Genomic DNA, 24,001 nt, shown 5'->3' with positions numbered 1-24,001 from the left:
ACACACACACACACACACCAAGTCTGGATAACTGTGAGATAGATGCGATCACTCATATACGAACAATGAAGATTCGTGCGAAAGGTAGGTAATGCTCTGCAACCTTTCATCACAGCGTTTACCGTTGCCGTGTAGCAGACGCATATACGCTGGTCGACATCACAAGTGCATCCCACAGATTGCTGAGATCGACTTCTCACACTATAACAAAGCATTAATGTTAAAGTAATTTAGTTTATTCTTTTCCGGTAATGTGACTATATTTATTGTGAATGATTAGTGCCTCTAATGTGTAATTAATGTAAACTAAATATGAGACATACATTTGTTATAATGAAATACTATCTGAAACTGTTAAAATAATTCTATTAAATATTAAAGCAAACACACTGCCAAAGTCGGATACATCGTATAATATCGAGCCACTGAAACTGCTTCAGTGGTTGAAACAAAGATGAGAAGTATCTGCGACTAAGGAAGAGCGCATGTGCGACTCTGGTGCAGCGAACTTGTGTACTCAGTTTCTTATGATTGGGAAAAGCACTGCAAAGGGTCACGGTTCATCGGTTGCTTTAGCTATGGTTCAAAACGAATAAAGAAGCAATTCATTTCAGAGTTTCAACTTTGTAAAAGTTTTGTGAGTGTTTGGAGTGATTCGGACAGTATATTTTTGTGTGAATTTTAACCATGATTTCATAGTCATCATTTACACACTTCATCATTACCTGAGACATGATCTACGAGCTGTTGCTCTATATTCTGGGCAACGCATTACGAATGCTAAATTTGAATAGTATCAAAGGCATTAACTTTGCCAAAAATTAAGCAGAGCTTCCCCTGACTTTTAAGTTTATGTTGTTTTACATTAATTTTTTCTTTAATTAATCTCTGGCCTCAGCAATAACGACTAACTTCATAATCAATTTTTCAAACAACTTTTAAACGATTTAATCGGGGAAATCAAAATAATTATTATTTCTTATGGAACTATATTAATTAAATTACTATAAATCTGAGTATTTTCCGTATCGATGTCTTGTTTGCTTTATTGACGACTACCATGGTGGTTCACAAATAATTTCAAGTGATTAACGCTTAAATGGGATAATATCCAGAGCGAATTGTAAATATTGGCAAAAGTTTTCTTTTGACAGTTTCTACCAGTAGAGATTATATTATAAAGAGGTTATGCTACATCATTATCATAGCGCTCTGTGCTCCTATGATCCATTCACTTTTCGTTATGTCTATCAATACTTTAAACATTTCCCAAGTTTTGAGCAGGAATTTAGAAATAACTAAATATTTTTTGATCCCACAATATGAGAATTTACTACCTCGCAGATAAGCTCATCAATACATTTGTTACTGATTATTGTGTGGGCTTAAGTCTGTAACCATTTGGGTTTAGAAATGAACTGTTTGCTTTAAGACTGGTGACTGACTTTTATAGCATGATTGAATTTCACAAAATATAAGTTTTAGTTAATGATAAATTCGACCAACCAACGTAATTTGATTATTGTAGTTACATTTGTTTACACTAAATATTCGTCAGAGCGGTGTATTCAGTTGCCATTTTGCTGATATGTACTACACTTTTTGCCCATCACTTCTGTGAAATGACATCGGAATCAATGCCTTTCAGACAAGCTACGTACACGTAATCAAGCTCGTTGCTATAGATGTAGCTAGATAGGGAGGCTGATAGGAACTGATAGTAGGTACTGTAAAAAGGCCTTTGTAAGGTACACGAGTGACTCCATTTGGACTAGGAGACATTTCAGAGGGTACGTGTGAGCATTGTGGTCTCATCAACTCGAAATCTATCTCCTAGACATTAAGAAGTGCCACCATCAACTTTCTTCCAGAACGAGGAAAAACTTATTACGTTACCGACAGGGTCCAAGTCCTTGATGTCAAACACGTCATTGAAAATAGTTCATTGAAAATAGTTTTCATCAATTTCGGAACGGAAGTAGACTCTATAATTTAAGAGACAAGATTTGGTATGTATAAGAAACGCAACACAGAGGCATGATAGTTGGTTTAGAGCAGGGCTTCACAACATACGTGCTCGCGGAGCAAGCTGTGAGCAGCAAGGCGCGAGCACGGAGCAGCGCAAGCACGCTACCCCCACTACCGGACCAGAGTGGAGAGTGGGGAGAGTCACGTGGGGCACAGAACGGCTGCGGCCAGTCAATGTAAATCCGCGGCCACCCGCAGGGATATCACTCACGAATTATTACTGCGACAAATGAAACAAATAAAGGAGAATGTACACGTGCCACATAATTTTACCTAGTGTATGCATCTACATTCGTATTAATTTGTGAACTGTTACACAATAAAAGGTGTCACTGAAGTGTGGGATTCTCTGTTAACTCGTACGTTTTGCCCTTTACAATTGTGTCTATGTTCGAAGTAATGTTCTTGCGCATTGTAGGCGCAGCGAGCAGTTTAAATTTCGATCAGACAATGCGTTTCTCAGGCGCGTCTTGTTACATTTCATTGCAGAGAACAGTTGTTCACAAACATACGTGGAACCGAACATTGATATTATTGTAGCCGCCAGTTTGTGCAAACGAGGAAATCTATCCTGAGGGAAGTGTCGGTAGAATTCCAAAATGTTTTTCTTGTTCTGAAATTTGTCTCTGTATTCTGTGTCACACTGCAGGTCAATAATTTCTAGTTGCAGCTCAGGACGAATCTCTTCAATATTCGCTGAATATGGAGAGGAGAACAGATCAAAATCACTGTCTAGTGCTGTCAGATCTTGAAAGCGTTGATCAAATTCTTCATTATAGGCAACTAAACTATGTGAATAACGTTCACAGTCTTTGTGAACATCTTGCATGGATGATAATTTAGGAAAATGAGCTAGATTTCCTGTTTCCAGCTGACTCACCCAAAGTGTAAATTTAATTTTAAAAGCTCGTATTCGATCTATGAAATTAGTAATTAGCAGATCTTTACCTTGTAGTGAAATGTTCAAAGCATTCAGATGGCTAGTTAAATCTGCTAAGGACGCGAGATCACAGTTCCATGAAGGCTCTTTCAATTCAGGAACACACATGTTGTTTATTTCCATGAACATATTTATCTCATCTATTAGGGAAGAAAATCGATTTAATAATTCGCCACGACTAACTCAGCGGACCTCGCTGTAATAAGGCAGGCTACCATACTGGCTTTCTACATCCTCAAGAAAGCTTTTAAATTGCCTGTGTTGTAGCCCATGCTTCCTTATATAATTGGTTGTAAGAACAACAACACTCATCACATTTTTTAGAGTGATACTCTTTGCACATAGGTTTTTCTGGTGGATCACACACTGAACGCCCCTTATTTTATTCGGCACGGTCAGTGTTTGCATTTTCTCCTTCAACAGCGCAACTAAACCTGATTTGTTCCCTGTCATCGCTGGTGCACCATCTGTAGACACTGAAACTAAAGAATTCCACGACCATCCTATATTTTCAACACTTTCTTCAACACTACTAAAAATATCACCTCCGGTTGTAGTGTTCTTCATGGCTACTACATCGAGGAGCTCCTCCCTCACTTGAAGATCTCTATTAACACCTCTAATAAATATGGCAAGCTGCGCTGTTCCAGTGATATCAACACTTTCGTCCAGAGCTAGAGAATACGCCATAAAATCTTTACATATATTTGCAAGATGGCTATGGACGTCGTCTGCCATGTCCTGTATGCGACGCATAATGGTCATGTTAGATAATGGCACAATCCGAAACTGTTCAACTTGAGATGGACACAAATGTTCCGCTGCAACTACCAAACATTCTTTTATTAAATCGCCATCAGTGAAGGGGCGCAGGGATTTTGCTAAAAGCAAAACAATTCTGTAGCTCACTCTGAGAGCTGCCTCAGTTGATTTTCCTTCGTCGTCCAGATCTTCTTCGGATATCTTCCTTTTAAGTTTAATAACTTCCCGTGTACGATCTGGTCCATCACATGTTCCTCTTCCGTAGTCTTTCGCGTGGTACGACATATAATGTCGCTGCAAATTAAATTTCCTAAAAGAATTCAGCGTTTTGTGACATGCTAAACATTTGGCAACACCATCTTTTTCTGTAAACAGATACAATTCCTCCCAGTGGGGGTTGAACTGCGAAAGCATGGTTGGGGGTTACACAAAGGCGACTTGACATGATTCTTAACCAGCGAAGTGACTGTTAGAGCTGATCGTAGTACTTTAAACGTTACACAGTCGGCGCGAATTCAATAGGCACGCTGCGGCCCTATTCAAACGTGCGCGCGCATTTCCCCTCCCTCCCCTCCCACCATACTCAGCGACCTTGCACCTGCTCGCGAGCACGTGCATGAGTAGACGCGAGTACTCGCGCTCAAAACCGGCCAGTTGTTAAGCCCTGGTTTAGAGGGATCTGCTTCAGTTGTAGTACTTATTTATTCAAATCACAGCCGTTTTCGAGATTGTAAAATATCACCTTCAGGTGTTTGAAACTATAACATATAAAGGGGACAAGGGAAGAAACATAAAGCAACGTATCTGTTAAAAACAAAGAGAGCAGATTTCCAAAACAGGGCGGCTTACTTATTGCATTTGGTAACACGTAACATTGTAACATGGACCAGTCAGTGCAAGAGCTCCAAGGCAATGCACGCTGGAGGAACTAGAAGAAAGGGGAGTGCGTAATAATTGAACTGACCGGAAAATTTAGAGCCCAGGCGGGAGGAACGAAGGAAACAGAAACCGAGAACAAACACTGTACTCTCACTGTGAGTCGCAAGGCAGCGAAACGGTGGGAGCGCCAACCACGACTCAACGGAGGGCCACGCCGGAGGTCTAGGGGCGCGGTGCGGCGCAGGCGTCAACGGTTTACAAGCAAGCAAACTGACATCATCACCAAACATACGGAAAATATGGACTGACTGGTCCGAGCACTTACATTACTTCATTTAAGAACATAATAGGGTACGAACGAGCTGTGGTGTGCCGAAAGGTCAAATAATTCTTAAACATGTGACAAGGCAGTAACTCCTAAATTTTAAGTATCGAACCAAGTGAGCGTACAGTCTAGATGGCACGAAACCCGTAACCACGAACAACCCGCAATGTCACGAGTCTATCATATTAATTGTAATGACTGTCAGTGCCTTTAATCTGGACAAACAGGACGTACTTCCGTAATTCGGTTCAAAGAACTCCAGGATTTTAATAGTTCAGGATCTGCCTTAAATAACCATCTACAAACACAAAAGAACTCCAGCCCTGACTTAGGTAGCAACTTAAGTATCCTCTACATACAGACGAAAGGTCGAGTTCTTAACTTACTGCCAGAGATTGAAATTTTACGTATTTGAGCCACAATTCACTATATACACTAAATGAACAAATCACGTTTAAAAGTAGGGTTGTAATGAATAATTATAAAACTTGGAAATTTGTGGTAAGGTCTTAAGGGGTCAAACTGCTGAGGTCATCGGTCCCTAAGCTTACACACTACTTAATCTAATCACACCCGTGCCCGAGGGAGGACTCGAAACTCTCACACAAGGGGGGGCGGGGGGGTGATGGGGTGATAAGACGCCTAAGACCGCCCGGTTACCCAGCGCTGCTCTGAATACCTACAAGTTTCTAAAATAATGTACTACAGATTCAGGCATATTTCTCTAAACTCCCATTCGTTTATTAATTGTTTTATCTCAAGTATGTTTCCATATTAGTATTATTTAGTCTACTAAAGGTTGCTCATGCCAGTCATGTTAATTTGTCATTTCGCTTCTAGCATCGCTATACTTACATTTTAGAAATTTTATGATGGTTTTTGTTTTGGTTGGCAGGAGAGCCAACAACGGGTTACTAGAGGAGAACGAAATGCACGCGTTATAGCTCACGCAGGCTGGCGTGAGGTCTGGAACAGGTCAAGGAAATTAGAATTTAGAAAAAGCGGACGTAAATGGTGGAATACTTTAATCCATAAACGGTGAACGTCGCTCTTGACTGTACATTAATCACAAGATCAATAGCAACTGATAATGGCGCCTTGCTAGGTCATAGCAAATGACGTAGCTCAAGGCTATGCTAACTATCGTCTCGGCAAATGAGCGCGTATTTTGTCTGTGAACCATCGCTAGCAAAGTCGGTTGTACAACTGGGGCGACTGCTAGGAAGTCTCTCTAGACCTGCCGTGTGGCGGCGCTCGGTCTGCAATCACTGATAGTGGCGACACGCGGGTCCGACGTATACTAACGGACCGCGGCCGATTTAAAGGCTACCACCTAGCAAGTATGGTGTCTGGCGGTGACACCACATTCCTCCCCCACAAATCGGCGTACGGTTGTGGTATAAGGCTTCCGCCCGCCGTGGGGGGGGACCCCATGTTCCCATGTTGACGTATTCAACGAGGTAGGGAGCCTAACAACAGGCGAGGCTGTGCCACCCGCACCCTGCCACTCGGACCGCAGGGAGCTAGGAAACGCCTGAAAACCTGCTCCAGGGTGCACGCCAACATGCGATGTATGCGCCCGCAGACAGACAGGAGGGGCCGAAGGGTCGACCTACATCGGGCCGAGGCACCCGACGGGCGAAGACGACACATGGTCCGGAGCGGGCAAGAGTTCCATGTCGGAGGACAACTGGTCACGGGAAGCGATCGGCAACGCGTGACCCAGGGAGACGCCCGGCGGTTGCAGCGACGCGTCCACTGCGGGCGTCGCCGTCGGGAGAACAGGCGGCAGCGGCGGTGGCGGCGGCGCGTCGTCATGGGGCAAAATGGAAGGCAGCGTCGGTAACACCTGGGGCTGAGGCGAGCCAGTAGATGGGTCCCCAGGGCACTGACCGGACGGCACCGTCGCTGAAAGCAGACGGCGAGCGGCAGATCCCGTGCGACAACAAAGGCGCAGCTGGTTGAGATGCCGGCGCACCTCACCAGAGGCCCCCAAAACCAGATAAATAGCGCGTCCGAGGCAGCGAAGAATGTGCCCTTCGAGCCAACGCCGTGAACCTCGGTAGTGACGATAGTAGATAACGTCGCCAGTACACAACGTCGCCTGGAGCAAGAGCAGGTGTCTGCCGCTGCACAGGAACCTGATGCGGCGGATGTAGCAAAGACATCAAGGTTCGATGATGACGACCGTGGAGCAACTCAGCCGGCGAGCGACCATCTCGGGGCTGAGAGCGATACGAGGACAAAAAGAGCAATAACGCGTCCTCCCGAGAATGCGACTCTTTTAACTTCAACATCTGTGACTTGAAAGTCTTGACCAATCGTTCAGCGGCACCGTTTGACTGTAGCGAAAACGGCGCGGACGTCAGATGTTGAATACCATTGTCCTTGCAGAATGAATTGCGGACATGAATTGAGGGCCATTGTCGGAAACAATAGTCTGTGGAAGACCTTCAATGCAAAAGATAGTAGATAACGCTTGGATGGAGGCAGATGACGTCGTGGAAGACATCCGGACAACAAAAGGAAAATTACTGAAAGAATTTACCACAACCAACCATCGAGCATTCCAGAATGGACCAGCAAAATAGATGTGTAGGCGTTGCCATGGGGAAGTGGCTTTTGGCCATGCAAAGAATTTCCGCGGTGGTGTGGATTGTTGTTCGACACACACCATGCAAGAAGAGCACACATTCGTAATCGCGGCGTCAATTCCGAACCAAGTACACTGCTGACGAGCTAGTTGTTTCGTTCTCACTATACCCCAATGTCCTTGGTGGAGAAGCTGTAAGACAGAGGACTGTAACGAACGTGGGACCACGACCCTGGACTGATCATTATCATAACGCAACAGCAAAACACCACGTCGAACAAAAAGTCTCTCCTTGTGAGCAAAAAATCGGCGAACCAACGGGTCCCCGATCCGTGACTTTGGCAATGCGTAGCAACCAAACGTAGAACGGTAGCAAGGACAGGGTCGGCAACTGTGGCTGTAGCTACACGACGAAAATAAATCGGAAACGATTCGACCACGTCATCGGTTTCCGAATCAATGAACATGCAAGCAAGTTCGGAGGAATCGAATGCTCTGTCCTCAGCAACAGGCAAACGGGACAACGCATCGGCGTTTCCGTGCTTAGCAGTGGACCGATACAAGATATCGTAGCGGTACTGAGAGAGGAAAATAGACCAGCGAATGAATTTCTGCACTGTACGTGGAGGTACAGGCTTGTTCGGATGAAAAAGCGATGTCAAAGGTTTGTGGTCTGTGATGATGGTAAAGTGACGATCATACAAGAAATCATGAAACTTTGTAACACCAAATACGAGAGCCAAAGCTTCTTTCTCGATCTGTGAATAATTTCTTTGCGCAGACGAGAGCAATTTGGACGCAAAGGCAATAGGGCGATCGTGCGATCCATCTTTGTGCGCAAGCACCGCACCGATACCGAAATCCGATGCATCCACCATCAACAAAAGGGGCGTCTGGGGATCGAATGGCGTAAGTCAAGTATTGGAAACCAACGCCGATTTCAACTGGCGAAAGGCGCGTTCGCATTCCGTCGTCCAGACGAACGGAACACCTTTATGGCGTAAGCGATGAAGCGTAGCTGAAATGGAAGAGGCATGTGGTATATAACGGTGATAATTAATTTTTCCCAGCACACTCTGTAGCTGCTTCAAATTCTGCGGCGAAGGCTAGTCTTGTATGGCACGGAGGTGATCGAGACTGGGATGTATGCCTTGGGCATTGAGTACATGTCCCAGGTAGGGCAAGTCACGAGCAAAAAACACACATTTGTCCTTCCGCAAGCGAAGACCATTTTGTCGCAAGACCTGAAATAATGTTCTGAGATTGGCTAAATGCTCTTCTTCCGTCTTTCCGGAGATCACAGTATCGTCCAGATAGTTTGCTGCAGTAGGGACCGACGCACAAACAGTTTGTAGATATTGCTGAAACAATGCAGGGGCGGATGCACTCCCGAATGGCAGTCGTTTGAATCGATACAAACCAAGATGCGTGTTAACCACCAAAACGCGCTGGGATTCTTCGTCCACCGGTATTTGCAAGTACGCATCTGCGAGGTCCAACTTCGAAAAATATTTACCCGGGCACAGTTTGTCAAAAGGATCTTCCGGGCGGCGTAAAGGAAAAGTTGCAATCACAAGTTGTGGATTCACTGTTGCCTTGAAGTCCACACAAAGTCTCAATTTTCCGGAACGTTTTGGCAAAATTACTAAGGGTGATCCCCAGAGAGAAGGCTGCATACGTTCAATTACACCTTATGATTCCAAATCGCGTAATGTTTTTGCAACCTCATCACGCAACGCGTGGGGATCATTGCGCGGTCTGAAAAATTTCGGTTGCGCGTTTACTTTCAGTTCCAAATGTGCTTTATAGTTCTTAGAGCAACCAAGGCCCAGTGCAAAAATGTCTACAAATTCTTCACGTAGACGAGAAACACTGTCTGAAGGCACAGTCTGGTTCACTAATAGGACCTGATTTACTATAGACAAGTTAAACAACTGAAATAAATCGAAACCAGACAAGTTCACTGCAAAAGAAGAACGAAGGACGTAAAATGACACAAGTTTTGTTTGTCCTTTGTATGTTGCAAGAAGGCTGCACTGTCCTAATACAGGGATATATTGACCTGAATAACTAGTTAACATTTGCGGCACGCAATGGAGGTGTGCCCAGCTGTTTGTACGTGTCTTGATTGATCAGTGAAACTGCAGCTCCAGTATCGAGCTGGAATGGTATCTCTTTGCCGTTAATGTCCAAGTCTACAAAATGTTTATTGTCCTGCTGACGACAAGAGCGACTGTCTCGTGCAACGTGAACTGACACTCATACAAAATCACTTGCGACTTGACGGGATTTCCGGCGATGTCGACGCACACTATTTGTGGGACGAACACAGTCATTGTTAGAGAGAGTGACACTGGGCAGAGTGGAATGAACTACATGAATTTCCATGGGCGAAGTTTCACGAACCTGAGTATCCTTAGTTCGAATCTGGCGCGAAGCAAAGGGCCTGGATTGGTTGTGAGTTTCCGATCTGAGCTTTTTCTGGCAAACACTCTGAACATGTCCTTTTTTATTACAGAAAAAGCAAATAGCCTGGCGTGACGGGCAATTCTCACGCGAATGTCTAGTAGCGCACAGCGGGCATGATTTTAGCACTACATTTACTTGCCTGCGCGGCACATTAGGCTGAGAGGCTGGCGGCAGCGGCTCGGCCGGGCGCGGGGGCTGATTACTGCTCCGTGCAGCTCGCCCGGCGGGCCGGTTAACCTGACACACGGCAGGTGAAGTTTCAAATGATTCCTGAGCAAAGTCAAATGTGTCCTGCCGATTCAATATGTCCATCACTTGTTGAAGGGAGGGATTGACTAGTTTCAAAGTCTGTTCCCTTATACGAACATCAGAAACGTTCTGTGCAATTGCATCACGTACCATAGTATCTGAATAAGGGAGTCCACATTGACACTCAAAAGCACAATCCCTAGTAAGGCCTAACAAGGTTGCAACCCACTCCCGGTTAGTCTGACCTGCCGTACGTTTTGTACGAAAGAAGGTCTACTTTTTCGCAACTACATTGACTAGTTCTTTGAAATATGCATCTAATGCAGACAAAATTTCGTCGTAGGACAGAGTTGCTACGTCGCGTCGGGGAAATAATTTGACTATCACAGGGTACGTTTGTACGCCGACCGATGATAACAAAAAAGGCTGCCACTCGTTACCTTCAATTCTGTAGGCGGCGAGATGGAATCCAAATTGGCGTGACCACTCCGTCCAGCTTTCCAGTGCAGCATCAAAAGGTCGAAAAGTTGGTGCAACAGCGTGTTGGGCCGACAGGAGTGGCCGTGCGGTTCTAGGCGCTACAGTCTGGATCGAATCCCGCCTCGGCCATGGATGTGTGTGATGTCCTTAGGTTAGTTAGGTTTAGGTAGTTCTGAGTTCTAGGGGACTGATGACCCCAGAAGTTGCCTCCCATAGTGCTCAGAGCCATTTTTGAACAGCGTGTTGTGGCTGCGTTAGCGGTGGAGCGGCGGCTGCCGCATCGGTTTGCATTGCCCGTTGACCCTGGACGAGCTGTCCAAGGGCATCCAGTAAGGCCTGCGTCTGCTGATTCTGTAAGCGATAAAATTCGGACAGTACTTCTGGAGAGTGTGGCGAAGCCATTACACAAGTAAATCAGGACAATATCGATAAGAACGCGGTTTTGCCTCGTCGCCAATGTTTTGGTTGGCAGGAGAGCCAACACCGGGTTATTAGAGGAGGCCGAAATGCACGCGTTTTAGCTCACGCAGGCTGGCGAGAGGTCTGGAACAGGACAAGGAAATTAGAATTTAGAAAAACGGAGTAGCTGGTGGAATACTTAACTTAGCAAATGACGTAGCTGAAGGCTATGCTAAACTATTGTCTCGGCAATTGATAGCGTATTTTTTCAGTGAACCATCGCTAGCAAAGTCGGTTGTACAACTGGGGCGAGCGCTAGGAAGTCTCTCTTCTTGACCTGCCGTGTGGCGGCGCTCGGTCTGCAATCACTGATAGTGGCGACACGCGGGTCCGACGTATACTAACGGACCACGGCCGATTTAAAGGCTACCACCTAGCAAGTGTGGTGTCTGGCAGTGACACCACAGTTTTTACATCTATAAATTACTATATACATCAGTTGAACGCAAATAAAATTAAATGTGTGACTAGGGCCTCCCGTCGGGTAGACCGTTCGCCGGGTGCAAGTCTTTCGATTTGACGCCACTTCGGCGACTTGCGCATCGATGGGGATGAAATGATGATGGTCAGGAAAACACATCGCCCAGTTCCAGGGCGGAGAAAATCCCCGACCAAGTCGGAAATCGAACCGTTGCCCTTAGGATTGACATTCTGTTGTGCTGACCACACAGCTACCGGGAGCGGATACTTGAACACATCAAGTATATTATATTTCTTCCATCTTCTCCTTTGTATGTTACAGTTCCGTAATCTGAAGATGGGATTTTAAAATCCCGAAACCGCTCGTGGTTTGACTAAAGAATTAGTACAACTGAAACGTATCTATCTACATTAATTTTCGTTGTAATGTAAGAGCTGGAGATCCTGCTCTTATCAGGAAGAGAACTTGGTCCGCACATGTGGAAAAGGGCGAGCGTAAAGGACTTCAGAAACGTCCTGCATGCAGCTTACGGAATCATCGGTCTCTTTATTACAGAGAAAGGAGACCGATCATCAGTGTGACCTGCTAACAGAAGTGGGCCCTAGTGGAAATGACAGGCAGCACTTTAATTTCACGTTGTATGTTAGCCTTTTTATACCTCACATGTATGGAAGTGAAACATGGACGATAAGTAGTTTGGACAAGAAGAGAATAGAAGCTTTCGAAATGTGGTGCTACTCAAGAATGCTGAAGATTAGATGGGTAGATCACATAACTGATGACGAGTTATTGAATAGAACTGCGAAGAAGAGAAATTTGTGGCACAACTTGACTAGAAGAAGAGATCGTTTGGTAGGACATGTTCTGAGGCGTCAAGAGATCACCAATTTAGTAATGGAGGGGAGTGTGGAGGGTGAAACTCGTAGAGATGAATACATTAAGCAGATTCAGAAGGTTGTAGGTTGCAGTAGGTTCTGGGAGATGAAGCTTGCACAGGACAGAGTAGCATGGAGAGCTGCATCAAACCAGTCTCTGGACTGACGACCACAACAACAACACAACCTCACACTGAGTTCAGTCCTCCTCGAAGGGAATAATGCTTCATATTGTGAAAGAAGCATTGCCTACTGACTGTACTACAAACGCCTACATCGAATGTTCCGTGTGTGTCAAATGCTTAGCTGAATGAACTGGTCCGCGTAGTGCAAGACTGGAGAACTTCCCGTGGACAACGCTCATTATTTCTAAGAGGAAATCGCGTACACAAAAATAAATGTTATGTGGAGTCAAGAATACCCTTAATAGTAACTCCATATATAAATCGCTTAGAATCTGTCAGTCACAGACGGTTATTCTGCCCCAGTGCTATGTAGTTATACAAAATTGAGACGAATGATACGCAGTCTCACTTGCTAGGTCAGTTAGAGTTACTCTATGGAGTACTACTATTCATTTATTTCACCTGAAGTTCCGTTAGTAGCGACCTGCGAATTCACGTCAGGCTGCCTAACTTGGCTCTGCGGCCGTGGACGCTTACATTCTCTGGGGTCAAGTCGGAAGCACGAGGCTGGCCAGGCCATCGCAGCGCCCGGAAAGATTAGCGGAAGTAAAGCCCGCTTCCCCAGTTTATTGTAAGGAAACGCCGGCGCTGGAAACCCGTCACACGTATACACCTGACGGCCCTTGAGAGAGTGGGTTGCCCCAAAACATAGGATTTTCCCACATTTACCCAAACGATGCTAGAATCCGGAGATTTTTCCCCCTTGAAATACAGGTTTCTCATTCGTTAAAAGCAACAAACTGTCAAACCGAGATTCATTGAGATATTCAGAGAAGATGAAGAGTAATTGCGACTGAGAGGGCTGGAGGTAGGAAGAAAAGAAAGTGTTAGAACTTGAAACGAACCCCACCAATGGCTGGAGACAGCGATGTGGGAGTCGAGAGGACATTTCCGCCCATGGAAAAACTGGTGGATAAGCACAGTAAACTAAAGTATTAGAAAGCGAACTTAACAAAAGTAGCAACAATTCGTTTCGCTGAAGTCCACCACACCTAACTTGAGAGGCAGCTCCACCACATGAACCGAACCGACAAGATAAACCTCATGACTTAAGAAACGACACTTGTTTTCTGTTGTTGCTGACTTCATCAGAGGTGTTGCGTTCCGCGACACGTGACGTAGCTGTCTACCGCAGTGGTCCAGTGCAGCCGTGATCCAGTGTAGCTTTCGTGAGATTGTAAGTTCACTCAGACGGCGTAATACTGTATTTTACAGCTCTCAGCCATCTCACGTTTAGGCAACTCAACAGATATTAGCTATTAGGACATATGACATTTTAGTGGACGAGCAATGCTCAACAAGCTTCACTCATACCAGTTTAGAATTCAGATTTGCATTTGCTAATGAGTTGACTTAAACTACAGTTTATTCGACGTAGCTACATCAGCTTCATCTCTGAGTTTCGCATTATATTCGATTAGCTGTTTCCCACTGTTTTCGCAGTCAATCACAGAGGCACATTTAACAGTATTTTTGTGTGTCTGATGCAGTTTGAAGTCACATTGCTCATCGAGAATCTTTAACCTTCCAATGGTAGATTGCGTATCAGCAGCCGTTAATTCTAATTTAAGCCAGATTCGCCGGCTGCTGTGGCCGTGCTGTTCTAGGCGCTTCAGTCAGGAACCGCGCTGCTGTTACGGACAGGTTCGAATCCTGCATCGGGCATGGATGTGTGTGGTGTCCTTACGTTAGTTAGGTTTAAGTAGCTGTAAGTCTAGGGAACTGGTGACCTTAGATGTTAAGTACTATACTGTTTAGAGCCATTTGAACCATTTTTAAGCTCAGTTTGTGTATTAGGTGCTATGACAGCCAAGCAGATCTGAATATTTCGACAGTAACGTTTCATGCAATTATGGTCTTTAATGCAATTAATGATTACTGTTTAAAGCCATTCTTCACATTCATTAACCTACATACCCCTCCCCTGGAACTAGCCCACCCCCTTTATATATATATACTCCTGGAAATGGAAAAAAGAACACATTGACACCGGTGTGTCAGACCCACCATACTTGCTCCGGACACTGCGAGAGGGCTGTACAAGCAATGATCACACGCACGGCACAGCGGACACACCAGGAACCGCGGTGTTGGCCGTCGAATGGCGCTAGCTGCGCAGCATTTGTGCACCGCCGCCGTCAGTGTCAGCCAGTTTGCCGTGGCATACGGAGCTCCATCGCAGTCTTTAACACTGGTAGCATGCCGCGACAGCGTGGACTTGAACCGTATGTGCAGTTGACGGACTTTGAGCGAGGGCGTATAGTGGGCATGCGGGAGGCCGGGTGGACGTACCGCCGAATTGCTCAACACGTGGGGCGTGAGGTCTCCACAGTACATCGATGTTGTCGCCAGTGGTCGGCGGAAGGTGCACGTGCCCGTCGACCTGGGACCGGACCGCAGCGAAGCACGGATGCACGCCAAGACCGTAGGATCCTACGCAGTGACGTAGGGGACCGCACTGCCACCTCCCAGCAAATTAGGGACACTGTTGCTCCTGGGGTATCGGCGAGGACCATTCGCAACCGTCTCCATGAAGCTGGGCTACGGTCCCGCACACCGTTAGGCCGTCTTCCGCTCACGCCCCAACATCGTGCAGCCCGCCTCCAGTGGTGTCGCGACAGGCGTGAATGGAGGGACGAATGGAGACGTGTCGTCTTCAGCGATGAGAGTCGCTTCTGCCTTGGTGCCAATGATGGTCGTATGCGTGTTTGGCGCCGTGCAGGTGAGCGCCACAATCAGGACTGCATACGACCGAGGCACACAGGGCCAACACCCGGCATCATGGTGTGGGGAGCGATCTCCTACACTGGCCGTACACCACTGGTGATCGTCGAGGGGACACTGAATAGTGCAAGGTACATCCAAACCGTCATCGAACCCATCGTTCTACCATTCCTAGACCGGCAAGGGAACTTGCTGTTCCAACAGGACAATGCACGTCCGCATGTATCCCGTGCCACTCAACGTGCTCTAGAAGGTGTAAGTCAACTACCCTGGCCAGCAAGATCTCCGGATCTGTCGCCCATTGAGCATGTTTGGGACTGGATGAAGCGTCGTCTCACGCGGTCTGCACGTCCAGCACGAACGCTGGTCCAACTGAGGCGCCAGGTGGACATGGCATGGCAAGCCGTTCCACAGGACTACATCCAGCATCTCTACGATCGTCTCCATGGGAGAATAGCAGCCTGCATTGCTGCGAAAGGTGGATATACACTGTACTAGTGCCGACATTGTGCATGCTCTGTTGCCTGTGTCTATGTGCCTGTGGTTCTGTCAGTGTGATCATGTGATGTATCTGACCCCAGGAATGTGTCAATAAAGTTTCCCCTTCCTGGGACAATGAATTCACGGTGTTCTTATTTCAATTTCCAGGAGTGTAGATGGTGAATTACCTAAAACTAGCACCAGAAGTATTGCGGAATCGGAAAGTGCTATTGGTGTGCCGTTTTCTCAGAATTAATTGGTATTCATGGGCTTGTATTGTTAATCAATAGACAGATAGTATTAATACTTAGAAGGTGTGCTTTTTGTGCAAACATACTTTTTTTAAAGCGTAATCATGCCTACTGAAATTCAAAACTAGAAGTGGGACAATTTAGAATATTAGTGGTGTTTGCGTCTTGTGCGAGTTGTTAACGAGATATAGTATTTTGAAAAGTTTCCATACCGACACCTGTTTGCGCTATGCAATTTGCGTAGTTATTAGGTACGATGTTGTTACGTTTTCTAACAGTGTGCCTTTGTGTTCCTGGAGTTCAGTGCGACTGGCTAGCTAGTTAGTGTGTGACACTCAAAGCGGGAGATAATGAGTGGACGATGGGATTTATCTATGCAGAGAAAGCCGACATGCTAGTGGCGTACGGAAAGTGTAGGAAGAATGTAGTTCGTTGTTGTACGGTATATGGGACAAGACGTCCAAATAGACGTCAACCATCTCCACAGTTATTTATCAACCGCTTCAACCAATTACGTGAAAATGGTAAATTAACTCTTTAAGCTGACAGATGTGGCCGAGCAGTTCTAGGCGCTTCAGTCTGGAACCGTGCGACCGCTACGGTCGCAGGTTCGAATCCTGCCTCGGGCATGGATGTGTGTGATGTCCTTAGATTAGTTAGGTTTAAGTAGTTCTAAGTTCTAGGGAACTGATGACCTCAGATGTTAAGTCCCATCGTGCTCAGAGCCATTGGTGTTGTGGCTAACAAGACAGCCACGCCACTCGGAAGTAGCCGAAAGGCACGCGTTACTGACGCAGGCTAGAGATAGGTCTGAAACAGGATACGTAATGAATGCTATAAAGAAAAGTACGTAGCTCCTGGAATACTTAACTTTAATCCATCCTTGTGGTACATCGCTCTTGACGATACAAGTGAGACTCTTTAGATACAAGCTATGTAAGACTAATGGCGCTTTGCTAGGTCGTAGCCATGGACTTAGCTGAAGGCTATTCTAACTATATGCTCTGCAAATGAGCGAGGCTTCGTCAGTGTGCATCGCTAGCTACGTCGTCCGTACAACGGGGGCGAGTGCTAGTCCGTCTCTCGAGACCTGCCGTGTGGTGGCGCTCGGTCTGCGATCACTGACAGTGGCGACACGCGGGTCCGACATGTACTAATGGACCGCGGCCGATTTAAAGCTACCACCTAGCAAGTGTGGTGTCTGGCGGTGACACCACAATTGGAATTGGAACTCTTTAAACAACGCAAGAAAAGGAAACAAGTGACGACAGAAGAGGAGCAAATTAGTGCTTTTGCTGCTGTTGCAGTTGCTACGTACGTTAGCTCCCGTGCAGTCGCACAAGGATGTGGCATGAGTTAAGCAAGTGCCCCATGTATTCTCCATCGACAGAGGTTTTACCTCTATCACATCTCTTTCCATCAAGAGATGCATGGAAATGACTATGAGAATCGTGTTAACTTCTATCAGTGATCATTAAGACAGGATTTCCAGATGTACCACGTGTCTTGTTTAGTACTGAAGCCGCATTTACCAATCGAGGCCAGGTAAACCGCAAAGCATCCACTACTGGTCTGTTGACAATCCCCGTCGGCTTGGTCAGGTGGAACGTCAGCGTCCATGGCGTGTAAACGTGTGGTGTGGGATCGTGAACCATCAGCTCATGGTACCGTTTTTCATAGTCTGAACACTTAGCGCTCACATGAATTGCAGCCTCCTAACCAACCATCTTCCGCGGATGCTAGACGACGTTCTTCTGCAGACTAGAGGGAACCTGTGGTACCAAGATGATGGCAGTCCAGCCCATAGTGGTTCAAATGGCTCTGAGCACTATGGGACTCAACTGCTGTGGTCATCAGTCCCCTAGAACTTAGAACTACTTAAACCTAACTAACCTAAGGACATCACACACATCCATGCCCGAGGCAGGATTCGAACCTGCGACCGTAGCAGTCGCACGGTTCCTGACTGCGCGCCTAGAACCGCGAGACCACCGCGGCCGGCCCAGCCCATAGTGCACGAAGTACTACAGCATGTCTTCACGAACTGTTTCCAAATCGTTGGATTGGATGCAGAGGACCCGTACCTTGACCGGCCCGTTCCCCAAATTTGAAGCCTGTTGACTTTTTTCTGTGGGAAAAGCTGAAAAAGGACATATCAACTACAGAAACATGACATGCAACGACGTAACATCGCAACCTGCTCAGACATGTCCGTCGAAATGCTAGCACTTATGCAGGAGTCGTTTCGTACCAGACGTGAAGTGTACTTTGTAGATGCCGGTGGTCATTTTGAACACAGCATGTGATGGTCAATTGTCTCGTTACTGATCAGATTCCGCACATAGCCAGTGTATGCAATTGTGCTGTTCTTCAGTGTGTGCTACTACAGGTATTGTAGAAGTGTCGGTGTGGGATCTTTTCGAAATACGATATTTCGCGAACGACTCGCGCTAGGATCCTGCAACAGACGCCACTGACATTCCAGTTTACCCTGCTTTTAGTTTATAATGTCAATAGGCATTTTTACATTTAAAAAGTGTAAAGTTGCACAAAAAATACATTTTATTCGTGTTATCACAATCCGTTGAGTGGCTTTCAGTACGAGCCCCTGACTACCAATCCATTCTGTGCAAACTGCAAATCAGTAGCACTTCCCGTTTGTGCAATATTTGCGGTGCAAGGTTTACGTGATTCACCCTGTACCATATATAGACAGACGCATCCATACAGGGAAAAAAATGGCTTTCCATTGACAGTGTTTTGTGAGGTTTCTGTGAGATATACTTTGAATACTTTGGTACACACAACCCACCCACATTTATCTTTATATCAGTATATCACAGAAAATATTTGCACAATTTTGCACATGTGCTCTGTCTTATGTTTGGAAATAAACATGTTCCGTTCTCTCATGCTACTTGTTGTTGAAAACAGTAATGCCGAATTTGATCTTCATTGTCAACCTTTAATTCAGCACGGTTTGGTTCCCTACTGGGTCTGGTTTTTTTTTTCGGCTGTTAGTTGTAGGTTAACAGTGATAAACAGAAGTATGGTTTGGTTTACTGATGAAGAGTTGACCGATATTTACCTCGTATATGGCTTCACTGAATCCAATAGTAAAGCGACACAACTCTATGCTGAGCTATTCCCCCAGTGAAGGTGGTTACATTACAGCTCTGCAACAGAAACGTGTTTATTGCTTTACTCTGCGTTTTGTTTTCTTAGTTTTGAAGATGTTTGTATTACATATTCCAAGCTTTTCTGCTGTTGTGAAGGTATTTTCACTTAAACCAATCCAACCAGTTAAATAAACTTAACAAATCGTAATTGTATTTATTATTCTGAACGAGCTACCGGACACTACGTCTCTTATACGGAAATACTCAAAGAATGTGTACGAGAAACCTGTAACTTCCCAAGAGAAATTTTCTGAAGGGACAATATTTTGAATGTCAATGATAATCGTGCTAAGTGTAACCTCCCCACAAAAATTTCTAAAGGACAATATTTTGAATGTCTAGTGTAACCTCCCCAGAGAAATTTGAAAAGACAATAGTATAACCTCCCAGCAATTAAATTTAAAGACAATGACAATTAAAATGAAAAATAATAGCAATCTGACCCAAGTGTAAGCTCCCCACAAAATGAAAGTCAATTCAGTGATAATAAAATCTCAGTGACAATGAAAACGCAAATAGACCGAAATGTCGATCTTAGGCCCTGTTCACTAATTAAACTGAAATTCTTACCTCAGTAAAACTGCATCTGCTCTTATTTTTCGCCATAGCTTGGAGGAAATGCATCGCAAACATTGCTTGAACTTAAGTAAATTTTTCTTTAAAGGAAATGGAAGGCAAATATTCTTTCAATAAAATGTTTGTTTTGTTAAAGTGCTTGGTTTGAAAACAAAAATTATTATTGGGACGATTCTTGAGCAAATTAGTTACAGTTTATTTACATTACATTATCAGATGTGCGCAATGCTGCTTCATTACCTTATTAAAAAATATAACTTGTCGTGAATCTTGACCAGAGTGCCATGTCGACGCCCGCCGACTCCTCACACACAACTGCCGACTCCCTACATGCAACTGAACTCTCTCGCAACTCGACCGCAACTGCCCTACTGCGACTCGACCGCTACTGCACTGAACTCTCGCGCAGTCAAGCGCAGGCTAGGAACGACAAATAGCTCTCTGGTCAGAGACTCTGCAATGCCTCGCCATCGCCGCCACACAACATACGTGTTTCATAACCCTCCACTGGGGGGGGCAAAAATTTGGCAGCGATGGTGAGTCATTTGGACTTGCCAAGCGCGGCAAAATTTTTTCTTAACTAATTAAATTTACAATTACAGCATATATACAGATGTAGTACATGAATTAAATGTGGTGCACATGCACCGAGTACAAAACATTTCAGACAAAGACAAAATGTGAGTACAAAACATATTAGCAAATCAGAAAAATGTCTATACACATTATTTGATAGATAACAAAGTGCACACGCACTGAAAAATTCTGTAGCATTTTCAGAACAAATAAAGAAAATGGCAAAAAATCATGTTGACAAGTGACATGAGTGCACATGCGCTGCAGTTCAGAACATATCAGCAAATGACGAAATGTATATACAATGAGTAACAAATGACATAAGTGCATACGCACTGAAGCATTGAACATATCAGGAAATCATAAAAAGTATACCGAATGAGTACAAATCATAATGAAGAATGAGAAAAGTGCACAGGCACTGAAGTTCAGTAGAAAACATATTAACACATAACATAAGTGCACATGCACTGAAAAACTCTTTAGCATTTTCATAACAAATAAACGCAAAGGTAAAAAAAAAATCATTTTGACAAGTGACATAAGTGTACATGCAGAGCAGTTGAGAAAATATCAGCAAATCAGAAAATGTATTAATAAACGGCAAAAATACACACGCACTGTAGTACAGAGCATATCAGAAAGTCACAAAATATATACGTAATGAGTACAAATGGCATAAAGTGCACACGCACTGAAAACTTCTCTAATATTTTTATGACAAATAAACCTAATGAGTACAAATCATATTGACAAATGACAAAAGTGCACACGGACTGTAGTACTCTCTAGTATTGTTCTACAACAAACAAACAAATCAAGGAGTGTAATAAAGTGCACATGCACTATAGAAGTCTTTAGTAATTTCAGGATAACTGATCTTATTAACAAAAGAAAGGAAGTGCACACGCACTGTATATGACTTTTTCATTTTACAAGAATCAGGGAAGGGATAGGAAGGATTGCATCATGGTTGTAGCACTTAGGTTGCACGCAGCTGCACTGAAAGTCCATATCTTTCCACAGGAGTACAACACCAAGTGAGACAATTTGCAGTTCTTTTCCCAGAAGTATTTATCAGCGTATCCAAGACACTGAAATGTCGTAGTAATATTTCCTGTTATCATTTTGGCAGTACATCAGGTACACCAAACAGTGGGACCATAATAACGTCTTCATCGCTCACGGTGGTGGACAGCATGTCGTGTCAACACCACGCTCTTACAAGGCACACCAACGTAGAATTAGTGCAAAAACCGAATATAGTGCTCCATGATCATGAGGATGGACAGGACAAATGGATATTACAGTAATTCCAGGTAGTTACGTCAGAAGGGGAAGGACATTAAGTCATAGACTAGTCTTGATTAGGAATTACATTAGTAGTTTGCGGAATTCATAGCCCAGTTATTGAACATTTCTGTACCATGTATTTAGTATTACAGAATAATGTTCATAAAATTAAATTATTGGCATCATGGGTAATCGTATTACAATAAACAGTGGCAGTCCTTGGCCAGTTACAAAGCATATTTAGTATGACAGAATAATGTTCATCAGAAGTCATCATTGAAAAGGAGAGACAATTATTGGCATAGCATTAACATAATTCATTGAGTTATACAAATTACGGGCACTCATTGGCCAGTTACCAAAACATGAAAAGTCATCATTGAAAACAGGAGCTAATTAATGGCATAATTAATAACTTAATTCTTTTAGTTACATTAATTATTGGCACTTAGTGGCCAATTACCAAAACATGAAAAGTCATCATTGAAAACAGGAGCTAATTAATGGCATAATTAATAACATAATTCATTTAGTTACATTAATTATCGGCACTTAATGGCCAGCAAGTATTGAATAGTATAAAACATTGTTCATCATTCAGAATTATTCAGAACTCTCTTAAATGGGTAGCATTATTTGGAAGTGGTGATTGTTTGTTAGCAATGCATTGCTTTGGGTAATTATAAGGGAAAGCAAGAAGAGATAAAGAAAAAGAAAAAAAAATTGCTTCTGGGTTGTTCCTGTAAATGAAAAATGTGTAACGTCATTCGTCATGAGTCAGCTGTATCAAGGTTGTGACACAAGTGGGTAAAAGAAAATGCAAGTACTAGTATAGGTTTAATAAGTAACAAGTTTAGTTGGTATAATGAAAGGCTTCTCCTGAAAAAAATACAAAATGGATTATTGAGCTGAAAGAAGAAACGTATGCTATGCTGAAAAGTAGTGAACTTCGAATTAACTGGTAGTGAAATGTGTATAAAAAAATGTGTTCCATAGCTGTCCTTTCCAAAACCTTCAGTCATCATACCATACGATATAAAACATACTGTCAAAACAAACTGCAACAAATACTTAAATAACTACATAGCATAAATACATAAACTTCAACATCATCCTCATCTGTAAAGAAAAACTTCATTATCCATATTATCATAACTTCATTATTATCATCACCTGTAAAGAAAAACTTCATCATTCATAGTAGCATATTCTTCATCATTACTCTTCATCAGCATTCATTATCATCTGAAAAAAATCACTTCATTATTCATTACACAACTATTCCTTATCTCTAGCATATTTCATCACTTAAAACTAAGATGTGTAGTTCTGTCTGACAGCCTGCATCAATCGCCTTGTATTCTGAAAGAAAAAATTAGTTAAGACTGCTATTCTACGATGTGTATAGTATATTCTTGTTAATGCTTGTTAATTCTGATCCATTTACTCTTCCTCATAAGGTTTTAGTATCTTCTTTCGTCTATTCCGTAGTTGAAATTCCCATTTCTGTTTAATTTATTTCCTTTACACGTTATTTCTTTCTGAAATTGATGAACAAAGATTAATGCCTTGCATTTAAATCATATACCCACTAAATAATGACTGGTTAATGGTGACATAATTAAGCATACAGCATAACATGACAGAAAACGTAATATGTCAAAAGTATAGACAGTGTTCAAAGGCAAAAATGTACAGAGAATATCACAATGCAGCAGCAAAAAAAAAGAAAAATGTAAAATAGTCACGATGTTGAGATATCATAGGGCAAAAATGTCAAAGTCAACTGGTGTGTGTTATACCTTAACTATTTCACAGTGCATACAAACAAAACATGAAAACAATCACACATACAAAAAAATGGAAAAAGTGCACGGTCTGATGTGTAACGACAAGAAAAGCGACCTGCTAACCTTACCTTGCCGGGTACTTGCCAAGAAAAAATACAAGTCATCAATAATTAATCACGTGAATATAATTGCATAAGTGGTCATAAAATGTGTAAATGGCCTCATAGCATGTTAAATCATAAAGTGTCTTCATTCAATAAAGGGTTTAATATTGGATAAGTGTTGGTTTCCTTTCGATTTTCTGGTTCTCAGAGTTTCGACGTGTACAACATTGGGGTGAGGAATGCTGCGAATCCGATATGGACCTGCGTATAGAAGTTCAAATTTACTGCACCTACCTATAATCTGCTGGATAAATAGTGTGTACGTACTATAAAATCTTCTGTCCCACGTGAAAGTCTCGGCGT

Source organism: Schistocerca nitens, chromosome 6, assembly GCF_023898315.1.
Source record: "Schistocerca nitens isolate TAMUIC-IGC-003100 chromosome 6, iqSchNite1.1, whole genome shotgun sequence".
NCBI lineage: Eukaryota > Metazoa > Arthropoda > Insecta > Orthoptera > Acrididae > Schistocerca > Schistocerca nitens.
Note: the sequence above shows the minus strand (reverse complement) of the source record.